This window comes from Microtus pennsylvanicus, chromosome X, assembly GCF_037038515.1.
Source record: "Microtus pennsylvanicus isolate mMicPen1 chromosome X, mMicPen1.hap1, whole genome shotgun sequence".
In the NCBI taxonomy this organism is placed as follows: Eukaryota; Metazoa; Chordata; class Mammalia; order Rodentia; family Cricetidae; genus Microtus; species Microtus pennsylvanicus.
The window spans coordinates 42,845,758-42,863,288 of record NC_134601.1 but is presented as its reverse complement, the minus strand read 5'-3'; the positions used below and the strand labels follow the sequence as shown (position 1 = coordinate 42,863,288).

The following is a 17,531-nucleotide window of genomic DNA, read 5'->3' as shown; positions in this document are numbered from 1 at the left end:
GTAACTACTTCTACTTCTGGACATGAAGGGTCTAGCTTCTTTATTTCTGCTAATAAAGTTGAGGCACATATCCTGGGTTTAGGGCACTGCTGGATGCTTGAATGTTCTAGGACTTCAGGTACCAGGGTCATTTTAATTTTGGACAGAGGTCATGCAGTCAGATGATTAGAACTGGAAACACTCTGAGGATCTTAGACAGTGAGAGTTGTTCTGTGACCTGCTAGGTCAGATGATGTCACTCTTGGACCACATTAGTCAGAAGAAGCGTATGCTATTCTCAGTGGGTCACAGATTGTATAGCATGTTCTAGGTAGAAGTTGTGTCCTAATCTTAATTAAAAGGGAAATACCTACCTTCTGAGACCTATGTGATACCTCAGTGTGCATCTGAGGTATCCAGGAATGGAAGTCAAAGGTTTCATAGATGTTTGATGACAAGGAAAAGTTCTAAACTCCTATTGGTCCTGTGGGGCACAGTGTGGGAAAAGATGAAGTCCACTTGTAGATAAGATCTAAAGATGCCATGATAAGAGAGAGTAGGGCTTATGCTCCACTCTTGAGATGAGCATCTTTAGAACTTCATTTTGATAGACTTGTAAGGTCTGAAGCCTTCATGGACACAATGGTTATGTTGGCAGCTTGCTAAGGCAAAAGTTAACATTTTGGCTCATTCTTGAGTAGAAGGTACATTTCTGAATTCCATGTGGTCACAAGGAGCATACCTGGGGCTCAGTGGGTTAGATTGGCTATGGATGTTGCTCACTCTTTCAGATTGAAACATTCCAAGGGAGCTTTGAACAGGGTTGCCATTGGAAAGTCTTAGGCCCCTTTGGTTACATTGAGATGGTCTGATACCTACTTGAGAGAAGAAGCTAGAACCCCGGTTCTGTTTTTGCAGCAGGATTATTTGGAGACTGCATGGGACTGACCACGAATGTATGTGGTCTCCATGGACAGAAGGTTCACATATGGGGGCCCCAAGTTCATACGAGATGACTTGCCTCCTCCTTGGTAAGAGAGGAAAGCTCTCTGGACCTCTGGTTGAAATGGGGTGTTTACAGATTTTTTTTGACAACAAGGAATGTCGTGGGACTCTTTTTGACCTAGTAAATATATGAGTCCCAATTGAACAGGCAGCAACTCCCCCCCCCGATCCTCTCTTGACACTAGTGGAATTTTTAGTCCCTCTTGGATAGAAAGAGCATGTCTAAAGACCTTCTTCATGGACATCAATCCTCTGTGGTGATGAGAAAAGTTTGGCATTCCCATTGGGGCTGTCTCCATCCAGAGATGAGTTGAAGCTTTATTTAGCTGGTGGGGAAGTTTTTATTGCTTCTTGAGTATAAGGGGAATATCTGAGTCTTGTCCTGGTAGAAGTAGTAGAAGTAAGGCTGGAAGTCTCACAGGAAAAGGTGGAATGTCTGAGGATCACTTCAGGAAAGGGAGTAATTTCCATTTCTTCTTCTGTAGAGATGGAACATTCTTTGTTCCCTTCAGGATTAGCTTTTGCTGTGTGATCCATTTTGGCAGATGGAAAATGTCTGAGCCATCTTTTTGAGAAAGCAGAATGTTTCCAGCCCTTGTGTTCTGAATGGGAAGCGTGAACATCTGCTTTGCCAGAAGGGGCCTTTTTAGATTAAGTTTTGGTAGATTTTGGAAATGTCTTGGGAAGCCTTGGGGAGAATGATGCCTTCTGCAGTCATCCAGAGATCGTGAGGATCTGCAGGCTCTTTTAGAGATGGCAGGTTCTATTTTTCTCTTGGGCAGTAACTTTTGTTTTTTTTTTTCTCCCTTTTGGAAGAGGAATGTCTGGACCCTTTTTTTGTCCAAGAGGGTTGTTTGCAGCCCTCATCTTCAGAGGGGGAATCATAAACACATGCTTTGTTAGAGGGGACCTGTTCCAATTTGGTTTTGATAGACCTGGAATGTTTATGGCTGCCTTGGGGAGATACAGAACTTCTGCCACCCTCCTCATGAGATTGTGAGGATCTGCAGCCTCCCTTAGAGCTGGAAGGTTCTATGCACTCTTGAGGAGTAGGTTTTGGTTTCTGGTCCCTTTTGGAAGATGAATGTCTGGACCCTGATTTGGACAAAGAGCATAGTTTGCAGGCCTCGTGTTCTGAATGGGAAACATGAACAGCTGCTTTGTTAGAGGCGACCTGTTCCAATTTGGTTTTGGTAGATGTGGAATGTATAGGGCTACCTTGGGGAGATGGAGAACATCTGAGACCTTCCTCATGAGATTGAGGATCTGCAGCCTCCCTTAGAGCTGGAAGGTTCTATGCCCTTGTGTGGAGTAGCTTTTGTTTTCTGGTCCCTTCTGGAAGATGAATGTCTGGATCCTATTTTTGACAAAGAGGATTGTTTGCATTGCTTAAGTTCTTTTATTTATTTATTTATTTATTTATTTATTTATTCATTCATTCATTCATTCATTCATTCATTCATTTTTTATTGAGAAAAGGAGAAAAAAACCAAGTTTCCACCTCCTCCCAGCCTCCCATTTCCCTCCCCCTCCTCCCACCCTTCTCCCCCTCCCCCCACTCCTCTCCCCCTCCCTCTCCAGTCCAAAGAGCAGTCAGGGTTCCCTGCCCTGTGGTTAGTCCTAGGTCCTCCCCCCTCCGTCCATATCTAGGAAGGTGAACATCCAAACTGGCTAGGCTCCCACAAACCAGCACATTACGTAGGATCAAAACCCCTTGCCATTGTCCTTGGCGTCTCATCAGCCCTCATGTTTCGCCATGTTCAGAGAGTCCAGTTTTATCCCATGCTTTTTCAGTCACAGTCCAGCTGGCCTTGGTGAGCTCCCAATAGATCAGCTCCACTGTCTCAGTGGGTGGCTGCACCCCTCGTGTTCCCGACTTCTTTGCTCTTGTTCTCCCTCCTTCTGCTCCTCATTGGGACCTTGGGAGCTCAGTCCATTGCTCCAGTGTGGGTCTCTGTCTCTATCTCCATCCATCACCAGATGAAGGTTCTATGGTGGTATGCAAGATATTCGTCAGTATGGCTCTAGGATAGGGTCATTTCAGATTCCCTATCCTCAGCTGCCCAAGGAACTAACTGGGGACATCGCCTTAGGCTCCGGGGAGCCACTCTAGGTTCAAGTCTCTTGCCAACCCTAAGGTGGCTCCCTTAACTATTGTGGGCATTGTTGGACTTCTTGATTAGTGATTTTCCTTCTATTATTTTCTGTAAGGCTGGATTTGTGGCTACGTATTGTTTAAATTAGTAGTCTGGGCTTGCATCCATGGTCTCTTAGTTTTTGCAGTACACCTATCCAGGACTTTCTGGCTTTCATGGTTTCCATAGAGAAGTCAGGTGTAAGTCTGATAGGTTTACCTTTATAAGTAACTTGGCCTTTTTCCTTTGCGGCTCTTAATATTCTTTCTTTATTCTGTATATTTTGTGTTTTGATTATTATATGGCGAGGGGATTTTTTTTTTGATCCAGCCTATTTGGTGTTCTGTATGCTTCTTGAACCTTCAAAGGTACATCTTTCTTCAGGTTGGGAAAGTTTTCTTCTATAATTTTATTACGTATATTTTCTGGACCGTTGAGCTGCACTTCTTCTTCTTCTTCTACTCCAATTATTCTTAGGTTTGGTCTTTTTATTGTGTCTCATATTTCCTGAATGTTTTGTGATGAGAGTTTGTTGGACTTGCTGTTTTCTTTGATCAGTGCATTTATTTTCTCTATGTTATCCTCAGAATCTGAGATTCTTCTATCTCTTGTATTCTGTTGGTTATGCTTGTTTCTGTAGTCTCTATTCGTTTACCTAGATTTTCCATGTCCAGCCGGCCCTCTGTTTGTGTTTTCTTCTTTGCCTCCATTTCAGTTTTCAAGTCATGAACCGTTTCCAGTATCTGCTTAATTGTTTTTCCTTGGTTTCCTAGGGTATCATTCACTCACTGATTTACTCAATTCCTCAAACTTTCTGTTATACTTCTCATCCATTTCTATAAGGGTGTTTTTTATATGCTGTTTAAGGGCCTCTATCACTTTCATTAAGTCAGTTTTTTCTACTTCTTCTTGATTAAGGTGTTCATGTCCTCCTGCTGTGAGGTCGCTGGGTTCTGGTGGTTTCATGTTGTTTTTCAGATTGTGGGGTGAATTCTTGCCTTGGCGCCTGCCCATCTTTTCCTCCGAATGCTCCCCTATGGATCTTCCTTTACAGGATCGGGTCTTCTTGCCCACTGATGTACCTTCCCAGTGATGTCACTCCCCAGTGATGTTTCTCCTGGTGTCCAGAACGGATCTCTGTGCTGCTTGGGTGGCTCGCAAACAAATTGCCCACCCTGCTTGCTGCAGGCAGGCTATGGAGACAAAGGAGCTACCGCCCTCCCCTTTGCCCTCCCGATTCTGGTTCGGTCTTAGCACCCGAGCAGGCTGAGGTGGGAGGTGCTATGCCGCCAAAGAAGGGAGGGAGGAAGAGAGACAGGGGCTGGGGGATCTGGATGTAAGCTGGATGGGATAGGAAGAGAGAGGAGGTATCGGGTGGTATAGCCCGTGTAGGATGACCAGGAAGTGTAGGCGGGCTGAGAAACGTCTGAGTTCCCTGTTCCCGGCTGCCGCAGCACTCACCACAATGATGTTTCAACCGGTGTTTCAACCGGTGCCCAGATCGAAACTCCTTGCTGCTTGTGTAGCTCGCAAACAAAGGGCCCACTCTGCTTGCTGCAGGCAGGCTATGGAGACCCGCATCCACTGTGTCTACTCAACAAACCTCTTGCGGCCTGTTCCTTGGTGTTGGGGAGGTCTCCTCCCGAAAAGAGGTCCTCGTTGAGGGTCTTTCAGGGTGATTGTAACACCCGATTTTGTGTTACACCCTAGGTACAGTTCGCGCGCCACTGTACCTAAAGCCGCATTGCTTATGTTCTGAATGAGTAACAGGAATATTTGTTTTGTTAGAGGGGACCTGTTCCAATTTAGTTTTCATAGATTTGAAGTGTCTAGGGATGCCATCATGAGATGAAGAAATTCTGAGTCCCTCCTCATGAGATTGTGAGGATCTGCAGCCTCCCTTGGCAGAGGGAAAAGTAGTGAGGGTCTCTTTGGGCTCAGTTTTAAGCCTCACACTGTGTTTGTCAGAATTGGAGTCTTTGCTCCCCCCCCTTTTTTGGAAGAATGGTGAAGTTTCAAGTCTTCATCTTCTGATGGGACCGACTTGAGGACTGCTTTTTCTAAAGCATGTCTTAATTTTAATTTCTTCACTTTCGAATGTGTGGATCCACCTCCTGATGAGGGAGAAAATCTGAAATCTCCTTCATCAGGGGAACTAGATAGGCTCAAATCTGATGATTTTGGGGGTGGGATGCTCCTTTCAGGAATAAAGGTGCAACTTGATTCTTTATTGACATATACAGAAGATGTGAGACTACTTTTGACAAAAAGAAAAGATGTTAAGCCATCAAGCTCCAAAAATGAACATCTGATATCCACTTCAGGAAATTGGACATGTCTTGACATTTTTTTGGTTTTATTGGAATGTCTAGAGCTCATTTTGGGAAAATAGGAATGTCTCAGGGAGTCTTCATGAGGATTGGGAATAAAGTTGCTAGGGGCACAAATGAACATTCTTGGAAACTCTGTTGAAAAGCAATGCCCCACTGATTCTTGGGTAGATGGCACAGATTCTAGGGCCCCTTGGACTCCTTTGGGATGTTCCCAAGTATTATGGAGAGATGTTGATGGTCCCAGATTCCCTTGGTCGGATACCAAAGGTCCCAGAACACCTTGGTTATATTTGAAAAGTCCCAGAGCCCCTGGCACAGATGGAAAAGATTCTAGAGTACCTGATACAGACCTTGAAGGTTTACAAACCTCTTTTGTAGATGGCAATGGTTCTGTTCTCATTGGACTAAGTGGGGAAGGTTGCAGAGTCTGTACTGAAGGAGGTGGAAATTCTAGATCATCTTGGGAAGATAGTGAAGCTTCTATAATCCCATGGGTAGAAAGTGGCCTTTCAAGAGTACTTTCGGTAAATGGTGCAATTTCTGTTGTCCCCTGGGGAGAGTCAGAAAGTCCAACTTCTCCTATATCAGCTGACAAATGTCCTAAGGGCCCTGAATCCAGACAAGGGCATGGAGCATGTTGGGGTGACAAGGAAGTATCTGGAGACCCTTGAGCACATGGTGAATGTCCAAGCGATCCTTGCAGTGGTATGGACACTCCCAGACCCTCTTGCAAATGGGATGAAATTCCTATACAACTATGCTGATATTGTGTAGCTCCTTGTACACTTGAACATATTGTCTGACAACCATTTTCTGAGGGAGTGGGTACCATAGTCCCATGTGCAGGTGGAGTGGGCCTCACAGATCCTTGGTCAAGAGGAGAAAGTTCCAGAGTTTCCTCAGGAGATATCGATGGTCCTAAAATTTTATTTTCAGATACAGAATGTTGCACAGAATACTGGGCATACCCTGAATGTCCCAGAGACCCTTGAGAATATGGTGAATGTCCAAGAGAATCCTGTGATGATGTGGTCAGTCCCAGGTCCCCTCTTGTAGACAACACATTTTCTAAATAGATTTTCTGAGGTGGTGAATCTTGCAGAGTTACTTTCCCCCCAGAAGACACTTCCTCTAAACCTTGGTCTGTTAGTGAAGGTCTTATAGGCCCCATTTGACATGGGGCAGATTTCACACATCCCTGTTCAAATGGAGAATATTCCAGAGTTTCCTTGGAAAATGTTGGTGATCCCAGTATCACTTGGTCACATATAAAAGAGCTCACAGCACCTTGGGCAGATGTTGAAAGTCTTAGTGACTCTAGGACAGAGACCAAAGTTTCTAAAAACCTTGAGACAGATTTTAAGGTCTTACAGAGCTCTTGGTAAGATGGCAAAGGTTCTGATGCCTTTGGTGTACATTCAGAAGGACTGGGAGGTTCCTCCACAGGAGCCTGGATTCCTGGAACACTTTGAGATGATGGAGCTGGTTCTACAGACTCATGGACAGATGATGATGTCTGTCTAGAACCTTGGGTAGGTGGTGATGTTCCTAGACAATGTTCTGAAGTTTGAGAAAATCTACAATAGCTAGGAGAAGATGGTAAATATCCTAAAATCTCTTTGGCTAAAGAAAGGCCAAGATCCTCTTGGGAAGATGGAGAAGTTTCTGGAGTCCCTTGGTCATGGTTTGAATGTTGTACATACTCTTGTACTGATATGGAAGATCCCAGAAACCCTTTCGTAAACAGTGAGTCGCCTAAACACCCTTGCTGATGTGGTGAAGGTCCTAGAGAACCCTGGGTAGTTATAGACATTTCTGAACACAGTTGATTTGACAATATAGATTCCAAAGTCTCTGGTACAGATGGAGGAGGTTCCAGTGAACCTTTAGATGATGGAGAAAATTGAAGAGCTTTCCAGAGAGAAGATGGTGATCCCTGAATCTGTTCGTCAGAATCACAAGGGCACAAATCACCATGAGCAGATATAGAATTTCCCAGAGTTGCTGGGAGACGTGTCATAGTTCCTAGAGATCCTGATAAAGATTCTAAAAATTTCAAAACTCTTTTGTGAGATGGCAAAGATTCTAATGTCTTTGGAGTACATTGGGAAGGTCCCAGACACCCTTGGAAATGAGGCTGAAGTGGTAGAGCACCCTGCTTATCTAATGGAGCTTCTACAGCTCTCTGGACAGAAGATGACGTTTCTAGAGTAACTTTGGAAGATAATAAATTTTGCACTATCTCATGGCAAGAGAGAGAATGCCTAGCTCCTGGGACAGATGGGACCTGTTTTACAGCCCCTTGGTCATAAGAAGGGCCTAGAACTTTTGGAAAAGATGTGGATGATTCTGGAGACCATTGGAAAATTGTGGAATGTCCAAGAGCCTCATGTTGTGATGGAGACAATTCCACAGTTCCTTGGGTAGATGAAATATTTCCTTCATAACTCTCGTGATGTGGTGACTGTCCTAGAGTCACTTTGGCAGGAGCAGACAATTTCTTCCACACTTTGTCTTGTGAGGAATCTACAAGAGTACCTTGTGAAGATGGGGTAGTTCCCATAGACCCTTGAGAATATGGAGAATGTTTCAGAGACATTTGACGAGATGGTGAAGATTCTACATATTTCTGTGATGATGTGGACAGTCTCACCTTATTTTGGGAGGATAAGGAAGATCCTCCAGCATCTTGGAGTACAGAATTGAAAAGGCCAGGAGTTCCCGAAGCAGATAGGAAATTTTCTACTGGCCCTGAATTAGACAGAGTAGTTTTGTAACCCTCTTGGGCAGATAGCAATACTTTTAATTCTCCCTGGGGAAATTGCAAAGGTCCCTTATTTTCCTGGGAAGGAGACCTCAGTCTTAGATCATCTTGGGCATATGCCAAAGGTTCTGTATTCACCTGAGTATTTGATGAATGTTTCATAGCCCCTTGGGCAGATGTGGATGATCCTAGAATATCCCTGGCAGACAGGAGTGGTCTCAGAGTCCATGAGACAGTTGGAGACATTATTAAATCCACTTGGGCAGGTGGAGAAGATCCTAGAGTCCCTGCATTAGATGGGGAAGTTCCCAAATCCCCCGTTGAAGAGTTGGGTATCCCTAGATTGCCATGTATGCAGGTAGAATCTTCCAGAGTCCCCTGGGAAGACAAGCAATGTCCTACCCCTTCTTGGGAAGATACTAAAGGATATGACCTCACTTGAACAGATATGGGAATTATGAAAGGCCCTAGGGAAGATGATGTATGTCCTAGATTCCCTTGTCCAGGTAAAGGAATGTCTTGGTTCTCTTTTGAAGAAGGCATAGATCCGGAAGAGTCTGAAGCTGTTTGTTGAACCCTGTGGGCAGACTGCCAAGATCCAACAGGTCCCAGGGATGAAACAGAGTGTCCTACAGTGCCATGCCTAGGTTTAGAGAGACCAAAAGTTCCTTCTACACACAGGGAAGGTTCCAAAGGGCATTGGGAAGAATGGAAAGGACCCGAATTTGCCTGGGAAGATATGGAAAGTTCCATAAGCCCATCATCAGATACCACATGTCCTATGGTAGATGTAGAAGTTTTGTGTACACCTGGTGCAGATGATGAATATCCTGGGGACTCCCAGGGAGATAGCAAAGGTTATACAGACCCTTGTGCTGTGATAGAAATTCTTGCAGACCCTGGGGCAGAATTCAAAGTTTCTACCATTTTTTTTGGCATGCCGGCTATATCTCTGAGATACTGGAGTAGATGATGAATATGCTACTGTGTTCTGTGCAGAAGTGGACTGTGAGCATGTATGTTGTGTATGTGAGGAACTGCCTGAGATACCTTGGGCAGGTGGAGGATGTCCTAGACTCCTTTGTGCAGATGTGGAGAGTCCCATAGACCCTTGTATAGACAGGCAGGAACCCAAAGCTTTTTGAGCACAGTGAGAAGCTTGACTCCCCTGGTGAAAAGAGGAAAGTCCCCAGAGTTTCCTTAGGTCAAGGTAGGTATACTGAACTTCCTACATGAGATGGAGAGGTATCCAATGTTTCTCTTACATGTGGCAGTTGCCCATGATAACTATATGTATTTTGGACTATTCCTTGGATGTCTTCTGTAGATAATGAGGATGCTAGAGTTCCTTTTAAAGATGCTGATGGACTCAGCGAACACTGGGCAGATACATTAAGTTCTAGAGGGAGATGAGCAGAGAGTGGAGGTGCTGGATCACCTGGGACATGTGTAGAAAGTTCTCTAGTCTCTTTGTTAAAAGGTGAAGGCTCTTGAGGACCAGGGACGGATGGAGAGTTTCCCACAGGCTCTCTGACAGATGACAAATGGCTAAGATTCATTTGGGCAGGTTGAGATGTTTCCAGATTACCAGAGATACACTGTAAAGGATCAAGTTTTTCTTGAGAAGATGAAAAAGGACACAGAGTTCCTTGTGTACACACAGAAAGTTCCAGAGGCAATCCAAAATATAGCAAAGGTTCAGGATATCCTGAACGTGCAGAAAGTTGGAACATTTCCTCAGAATCTGGGGCAGATATTCCAGTACATGGAGGAGAGGATAAAGATCCTAGTGTGCTCTGTTCAGATTGGGAAGGATTTGGAAGTCCTGAGACAGATGGTGGTTGTTGTGGAGAATTTTGTGCTGACTGAGATGTTTTCTGACAGGTTTTAGATGAAACAAGGTGTTTCCTAGTTCATTGATTACACAGCAGTGGTGTTAGAGTCCCTTTGGCAGACACAGATAAGTCCAGAGACCCTTGGGAAAATAAGGAAGGATCCACAGGCCCTTCTGCAGCCTGAGACACTCCCAGAGAACTCTGACCAGATTGCAAAGATCCTAATAGTGTCTGGGTATTTTGGATAGACCTCAGAGGTTCTGTCATGGATGGAAAAGGTCCTACAGTCTGCTTTGAAGATGTTGAATTTCCCAATGTGCCTTTGGCAGATAAGAGAAACTCCCCAGTGTCCTGGGAAGCAGAAGAAGACTCTGGAGTCCCTTGTGCATATTTGGACACTTTCAGAGTTCCTGGTGATGATGGGCATGTTTCCACAGTCCTTTCATCAGAATGAGAAAATAGTGAAGTCACCTGTGTTGATGACAAGAGATCCGGATGCCCTGGTACTGATGGATCTTTCCCCTAGTCACTTGGGTAAATGGAGAATTTGTATATGTCTCTGGAACTGCTTGGGAAGGTGCTGAAAGTTGCAGAGTCTCTTCAGCAGATTGTGCTGAATGCAGCATTTCCTGGGATGACATAAAATGTTTCAGAGGCCATTGAGCAGATTGCAAAGGTTCTACATTCTCTTGGCCTGAAGGGAAATATTCTGCAGATCCTTGGGTTGAAGTTAAATGTCCTCTAGGCACTAGAGGTGATGGCAAAGCTCCTATAGTCTTTGTAGCAGACTGGAAATTTTCCACACCCTGATGTGGGAGTGTCATATCAATCTGTTGATTTCATTGGTTAAGCAATAAAGAAACTGCTTGGCTCATTGGTTAGGAGATAGGTGGGAGGAGTAAACAGAACAAAACGCTGGGAGGAAGAGGAAGTGAAGTCAGACTCCACAGCTCCGCTCTCCAGAGCAGATGCAGGAGAGACGCCATGCTACCTGCTCCAGGGAAGACGCACACCATGCCCCAGCTCCGACCCAGGATGGACTTAGGCTAGAATCTTCCCGGTAAGCGCACCTAGGAGCGCTACATAGATTATTAGAAATGGGCCAGAGCAGTGTTTAAAAGAATACAGTGTCCGTGTAATTATTTGGGGCATAAGCTAGCCGAGCCGGGCAGGCGGCTGGGGTGTTTGGGGACGCAACCCCGCCGCCGCTCTCCTTATTACTATAACACCCTCTCTCACACATGACAAATTCCCCAAGGTGTTCTGGGAGGATTGGTGTTGAATCAAAACTCCTAAAGAATATACTGAGTGTTTTGAAGACCTTTGGATAAAGAACTTTGGACAAAGAACTTAGGACAGGCAAAGTTTCCTCTGTAGCTGTGGAATGTTCCTTAGGCACTTTACAAGATAGTAAAGGTCCTAGAGTCCATGGATTAGATAAAGAATTTCCCTGAGCACCTGGAGCAGATGGCGAATGTTCTTCTATGTGTGCTTGTGAAGACAAAAAGGATCCGTGAGGTTTCTGGCTAGATGGGAAATGTCCTGCAGTCCTAGGGGAAGATGCTCTACTTTGGACATCATGTTGAGCAGATGAAGAAAATTTTGGAAACTCTTGGTGAGAGATTGTATGTTTTGAAGCACTTTGAGAAGATGACAGAATTCCTTCATTTCCTTGTGTGGGTGTAGATAGCTTTATAGACCCTTGGGCAGATAAAATAATTCTCAGAGGCCTTTGATAAGATGGCACAGATCCTAATATGACTCGGGAATTGTGGGTAGACCCCAGAGGTTCTGTAGTTGTTAAAGGTCCTGTAGTCTGTTTTGCAGATGTGGACTGCCCTGCTGTGCCTTGAGAAGATATGAAATGACCCTCGGTGCACTGAGTAGATGGGAGAGACCCTAGAGTCCCTTGTGCAGATTTGGACAATTTTAGAGTTCCCTGTCCTGAAAAGCAAGTGTCCACACATCCTTCATCAGAATGAGAAAAATGGAGCTACTTGTGATGGGGATACAGTAAGACCCAGATGCCCTGCAGCAGATAAGGAATCTCCTGCTGGCCCTTGGGTAGGTGGGGAATCTATGTATGGTTCTGGAAGTTCTGAGGAAGATGCTGAAGATTGTAGACCCCCTTTAGCATATCGTGATTCCTTTAGCATTGGCTGGGCTGATATGGAAAGTTTCAGAGACCCTTGGTAAGATTTGAAATTTTCTACATGCACTTGACCAGAGAGAAAGGATTCTGCAACTTTTTGAGTAGGAGTTGAATGTTCAACAGGCACTACAGGTGATAGAAAAGCTCCTATAATCCCTGGAGCAGATTGAGAAGAAACTACATCCTTTTTCACAGGAGGCAAATGCTCCAATGTATGGTGGGAGTGTGTCGATTGCCTTGGCGAGCTACTTAGTCTAGGGTTAGTAGCCCGCCTGGCAGTTCAGTTATTCCAGGGTCACGGAGAGGCACTACCTGGAAGATATGGGCTAGGAGACAGGAAGAAGGCCATGCAAAGTTTGTCAAAGCCTCCGTTTATTACAGATGTGGTACAGCTTTTTATAGGGTAAGGAGTTGGGGGATGGGCACAGGGTTCTGGGCTCTTGCCGCGTGGTTCACGTTGGTCACGTGGTTCTCGTTGATCACGTAGCCAGGTTACCTTCGGTCAGGTCACTGTAGGCCAAGAAGTCGCAACTAGGAGATGACACACCTAGTTCCCTAGATAGTTTGGAATGTGGGGTGGGTTCCGCTAACAGATAGCTCTCATTAACAGCCAATTTGGGTGTGGGGTAGGCTCTGTCAATAGAACCATTCTTAACACAATTAGGGGTGTGGGGTTCTCTGCAGACTCCCCAGGGTGATGGTTCCTGTAATGATTTTAGGAGGAAATTGGCTCCTGACAGATCCCCCTTTCTTTTATAAAGGCAGGCAGCTATTAAGTGAAGGGCGTCAGGTCAGAGTCCAACCATGGTGTCAGATCTAAAGGAGAAGGGACTGGGACAAGGAGAGACCCTCCTCTCGAATGGTGAAGCAATTTACCTCTCCTGGGAACAGAGGGGTGCCTTATGATTCTTAGGTCTAGTGGGGACCAGGTCTTTATCCCCCTTACCCTTCTTAGGATTCCCAGTATCCTGTCTTAGGTTGGGGGATTTTCTGCCACAAGTCACCCGTCCTTGGAGCTCCTCAAATGAAAGGTATCTAGCGAGATTTAAAGTAAACAGATCACAGGTCACCCTGTCTTAGGCCATGTGGAGGGCACTCCTCGTGCCTGGCACCATGCCATTGTTGAGCTGGCCAGTACAGCCTCTGTATGGTGTGCTGTTCAGGCGAGGATCTACACTAACTCCCGTCATTGGGCCCCTGTGTCTATCACTAATGAAAAGGCTGTGAGTAGCTCCTCAAACAAAATATAATGATATAATTTTGGGCACCAATAACTCCATCTTCCAGACAAGAAGAAAGGGCGTTTTCCAAACCCAGTATTCACCTTTTAGTCTGGCCTTAGGTATCCTCCTTCCTATATGCCTACTCCATAATAAGATTACGAGTGCTGCCTGCCAACAATTAGGGCAGTGTAAAAGGGATCTAAATCTAAAATTTTTAACATATGCATTAAACCCAAACACTTTACAGCGTGTGTCACTTTCCCCAACATCTATAAGCAGTTATAAGTATCATTAGATCAATTGCAGTAAGAGCACAGTGACATACATAGTTGTTACCAAATACCACCAGTTCCAGTCTCTGAGCAACAGTGACAGGAACCCTAATCTTTCCCCTTTCTTAAGTGAAGAAGCATTAATATTTTAATTAAAATGAGTTTTTTGTCCCAAAGATTAAAACTGTCTGATGTTTAGTCCGCATCTTAGTTTCAAAGCAAACCAGAATTCAAACTGCAGAAGGAGCTCAGCATTAGTGCTTTAGGGCAGGTGGGATTCCTGAGTGAGGTGAGCTGGATTCAGCTATCTGAAGCACATCCTGGCACTTATCTCAGGCGGGTCTCCCTGGACTCTCTAGAGGCAGAATTGACACCCTGCAGAGTGGTGTAGCAGGTTTTGTTATCAGGCACTCCTCTCTCCTTGGGGGCAGGAAAGGCCGGACCAAGGACCTCTCCCCAGTCTCCTCTGGAACTCCTCTCTGGGCATCTGCAGCCTCGACATCAGATCCAGCTTTTATTTTCTTTCTGTGAAAAAAGCATAAACATATCCTCGACCCCAAATATAAATAGGTTGGGTTTTTTCATAATGCATTGCAAGGGCTTTTCCACCTTGCCCTAGCAAAGGATAGCTTGGTGTTATCACGCCAGATCCGTTTGCATTAGGATCTGCTTGCAACCTTTTATGAGTTGCTTTCAAGGAGCCTTGTTACGCTCCACAATTTCTTTTTTTTTTTTTTTTAGCCATATATGCAGTTTTTCCATTGGAAAAGCCGTTTGTAAAATTTAGCATAAAATCCTTTAAGGGATTTTTTTTTGCTATAACATTAGTAAAATACAGTTGTGTGAATTGTAGCAATGATCTGGGAAAAGATTAATGTTTTTGCCTTTGAATTGAGCAAAGACAATTGTCCAGGAATCAATTTTAAAATTATCAATGAATCTATTATTTAGTATAAGAAACATTGATCATAGTCAATATTTTGTCAAGCCATTTTTCAGCTTTTTTTTTATGATGACAAATAATTTTCAAGTTTATTTCCTTTTTTTGTGTGTTTGCTATTTAAATACAAAGCTAAGCCACAAACAGGTACAACCAAGACATTTTAGCTCACAGTTACACCCTCCTGTCGGATCCTCCTCCAAGTCTGACCACTGACCGGACTAGCAAGGGGTGTGGGGAAGACTTTCTTAGGTAGCACCATCAAGAGGCTGGGGGACGGGGGAGGTGTTGGGGACAAGAGTAAGTTCTCATACCTGGCTCCAGAGCCCCAGCCCCAAAATGGAAGGAAACCACCTACTTCTGCTATCACAAGTTAAGAACAATCACAATGATTCTCTGGCTGCCAGGCACCCTAGTGCCACACATCTGATGCCTCCAGGGATCCTGGGCTGCAGCATATTCACAGGATACCAGGGGTTGTGCCTTGGCAGCAGATAGAGAACTTTCCATGCCATAGAATCAGGATTGCAGGTTGGGGGTGGAGGGGTGGGTAGGTGTGTATGGACTTAGTAATTTCTGGTCCCACTAGAAAAATCTTACTTTTGATTAGAAGAGTACCATCTCAAATCTTCTTTACACAAACCATCCAGCCAAGCCAAAAAAGCTTAAAAAAAAAATCCAGAAGAAAACAGTCATTTCACTCCTTTCAAAACCTATATACATATAAGTTGTTTTCTGTGTTTTTTTTTCCATTTTTTTGATTTTTTTTAAAACGTTTTATTGTTTTATTATTTTTTTTTAAAATAAATTCAGTGTTCACATTTCTATAAAGAATTAATGCAGTTTCAGGAGACCTGCCCCGCTGGGGCAGGAGAACAGTGCTTTTCCCGGCCTGCCTCTAGTCTGACTGCCCACCCTGATGCTTCGAGGTGCCTGGAAAAGCCGAAAGCCTGTGGAAGAGGTCTGTTCCCGGCCGGGCTTCCGAGCCCCGGGCTCAGTAAGCTTTGGAGAAAGCAGAGGGGAAGACGAGCTTACTGCAAAACTTTTGCTAAAAAATATTCACACACGTCAATGTGTACGCCTGTCAAGACGCTGAGAACAAGAGCTTGGAGACATCCTGTCCAGGCTGTGTGTGGGGGGTGGCAGCACCCTCACACCCGCCTGTCCTTGGACGTGGGATGCGGGGGAGTCCTGGCTTTCATCTTGGGCAGAGCCCAGCTTCCTAGTTCACGTTCCACTCCATTCTCTACACCTGTGCCGGCCGAGTCCTCAACTGCGCGGGAAGCACAAACGCTCAATTGTATGCAAAAAGGTACAAAAACAACGAGAATATAAAAGTTTTGGTAATATAAGGCCATCTGTTCAAGTCCACCTTGGAAACCTGTAACAGATATTTAAATACTACATGAAAAGGCATCTTTAATAGACTTTTTAAAAACATCTGGAGTAATTAGCTAAGAGTAAGTGTGTGTAAAAAAAAATCATTTCCCTTTGAGGGCACTTTGTCCTTTGAAGGAGGCAGGGTGGCAGGGAGGCCACATGGTTAATGCTTCAGCCAAGGATAGGCCTCAATGGAGGCCTTGCTGCGGTCTCCATAGTCGTACAGGAGCTCTTCCCCAGCTGCAATGTCGCGGGAGGCGATGAGGATGAGGTGAGGCACGCCATCGATGTCATGCAGTTTGGTCTGGCAATTCCCACACTTACTATGATTGATCAGCCTTCCCAGGCGATTAGTTTCTCGAGTGGCATCCACGCAGTAGGTTTTGCTCAGATACTGAAAATAGTACATGTAGCAGCCTGTGGAGGGGTCTTGTGCATACAGAGCCTCCCGCTTCTTGGCATCGGTGATCTCAATGAGGTCCCCATGGTATTCTACCACAAAGTCTCCCCGGGAGAACTGCTTGGTGGCAATTACACCCCGGCCTTTTCCATCAATGAGATCAATCTTCATGCCTTCTTCCTTCCCGCTCTCAATCAGTTCATCAATTTTTTTCTTTTCTTCAGACTGTAGCTCAGCCTTGCTCTTCCTGGAGCTCCTTCGCACCGGGTAGAAATCTGTAAGCTTTCTATTTTGCTGTGTTTTCCCTTGAGACTTTTTCCGATGGGCCTGCTTGCCCTTGAGGGGTTTTTTCAGGGCCTGCTTGGCAACCACCATATTGGTAGAATCACATGACGGGGATGGAGTTTTTGGAGGCTCTGCTGCTTCAGATTTTTGGTTTGGAAAAGGAGCCAGGGGACCTCTCCTGGCGTCTTTGATCTTCTGTTCATCAGACTTCACTGAGCTTCGGATTGTATTCCCAGCATTTCTTTTCTCTTCTCGCTTCCTGTAGATTCCAGCTAATGGCTTCCCCTGGCTTTTGACCTCATGGTGTGCAACTGAGTTCTCTTCCTGAAGAGGGGAGCGCATTCCAGAGCACTTGTTTGGACTCATGTAGGCATAGATCTTTGACTGCCCCGCAAACACGTTCTCCTGCAGCCCAGCTAGGCCCATGGCGGCGCAGCCCGCGCCCTCGCCGCGGCCCGGCCACCAGTGCTGCCGCCGCCGCTGCTGCTGCTGCTGCCGCCGCCACCAGCGCCGCCGCGGCGCCCCGGGGAAGGGCCGGCGGCGCCCCACGGCGCCCGCTTCGCCCATGGCCCGCAGCAGGCCGGGCGCCCGCGCGCGCCGCAGCCGGGGCCCGGAACGAGGCCGGGGACCCATTTTTCAGCTTTTATCCTGCCCTTTTGTATTAGCCAGGCTACTGTTTTAAATTAAGAGTTTAATATCTTAACTAGCAAAACTGAGAAGGTTTAGCCCTAAACAGCATTTTTTATAAAACTGTTGTAGAATAAGTTTTACATTTAATATACACATTTGTCATAGCTGTAATATACTGTACTTATACATTATTGCATA

At 45.3% G+C, this 17,531-nt stretch overlaps 1 pseudogene; it reads right to left on the bottom strand.

Moving 5' to 3' along the window:
* Positions 1 to 15,895: 15,895 nt before the first annotated feature.
* On the bottom strand, positions 15,896 to 17,320 carry LOC142840814 (N-lysine methyltransferase KMT5A pseudogene; annotated as a pseudogene).
* Positions 17,321 to 17,531: the final 211 nt, after the last annotated feature.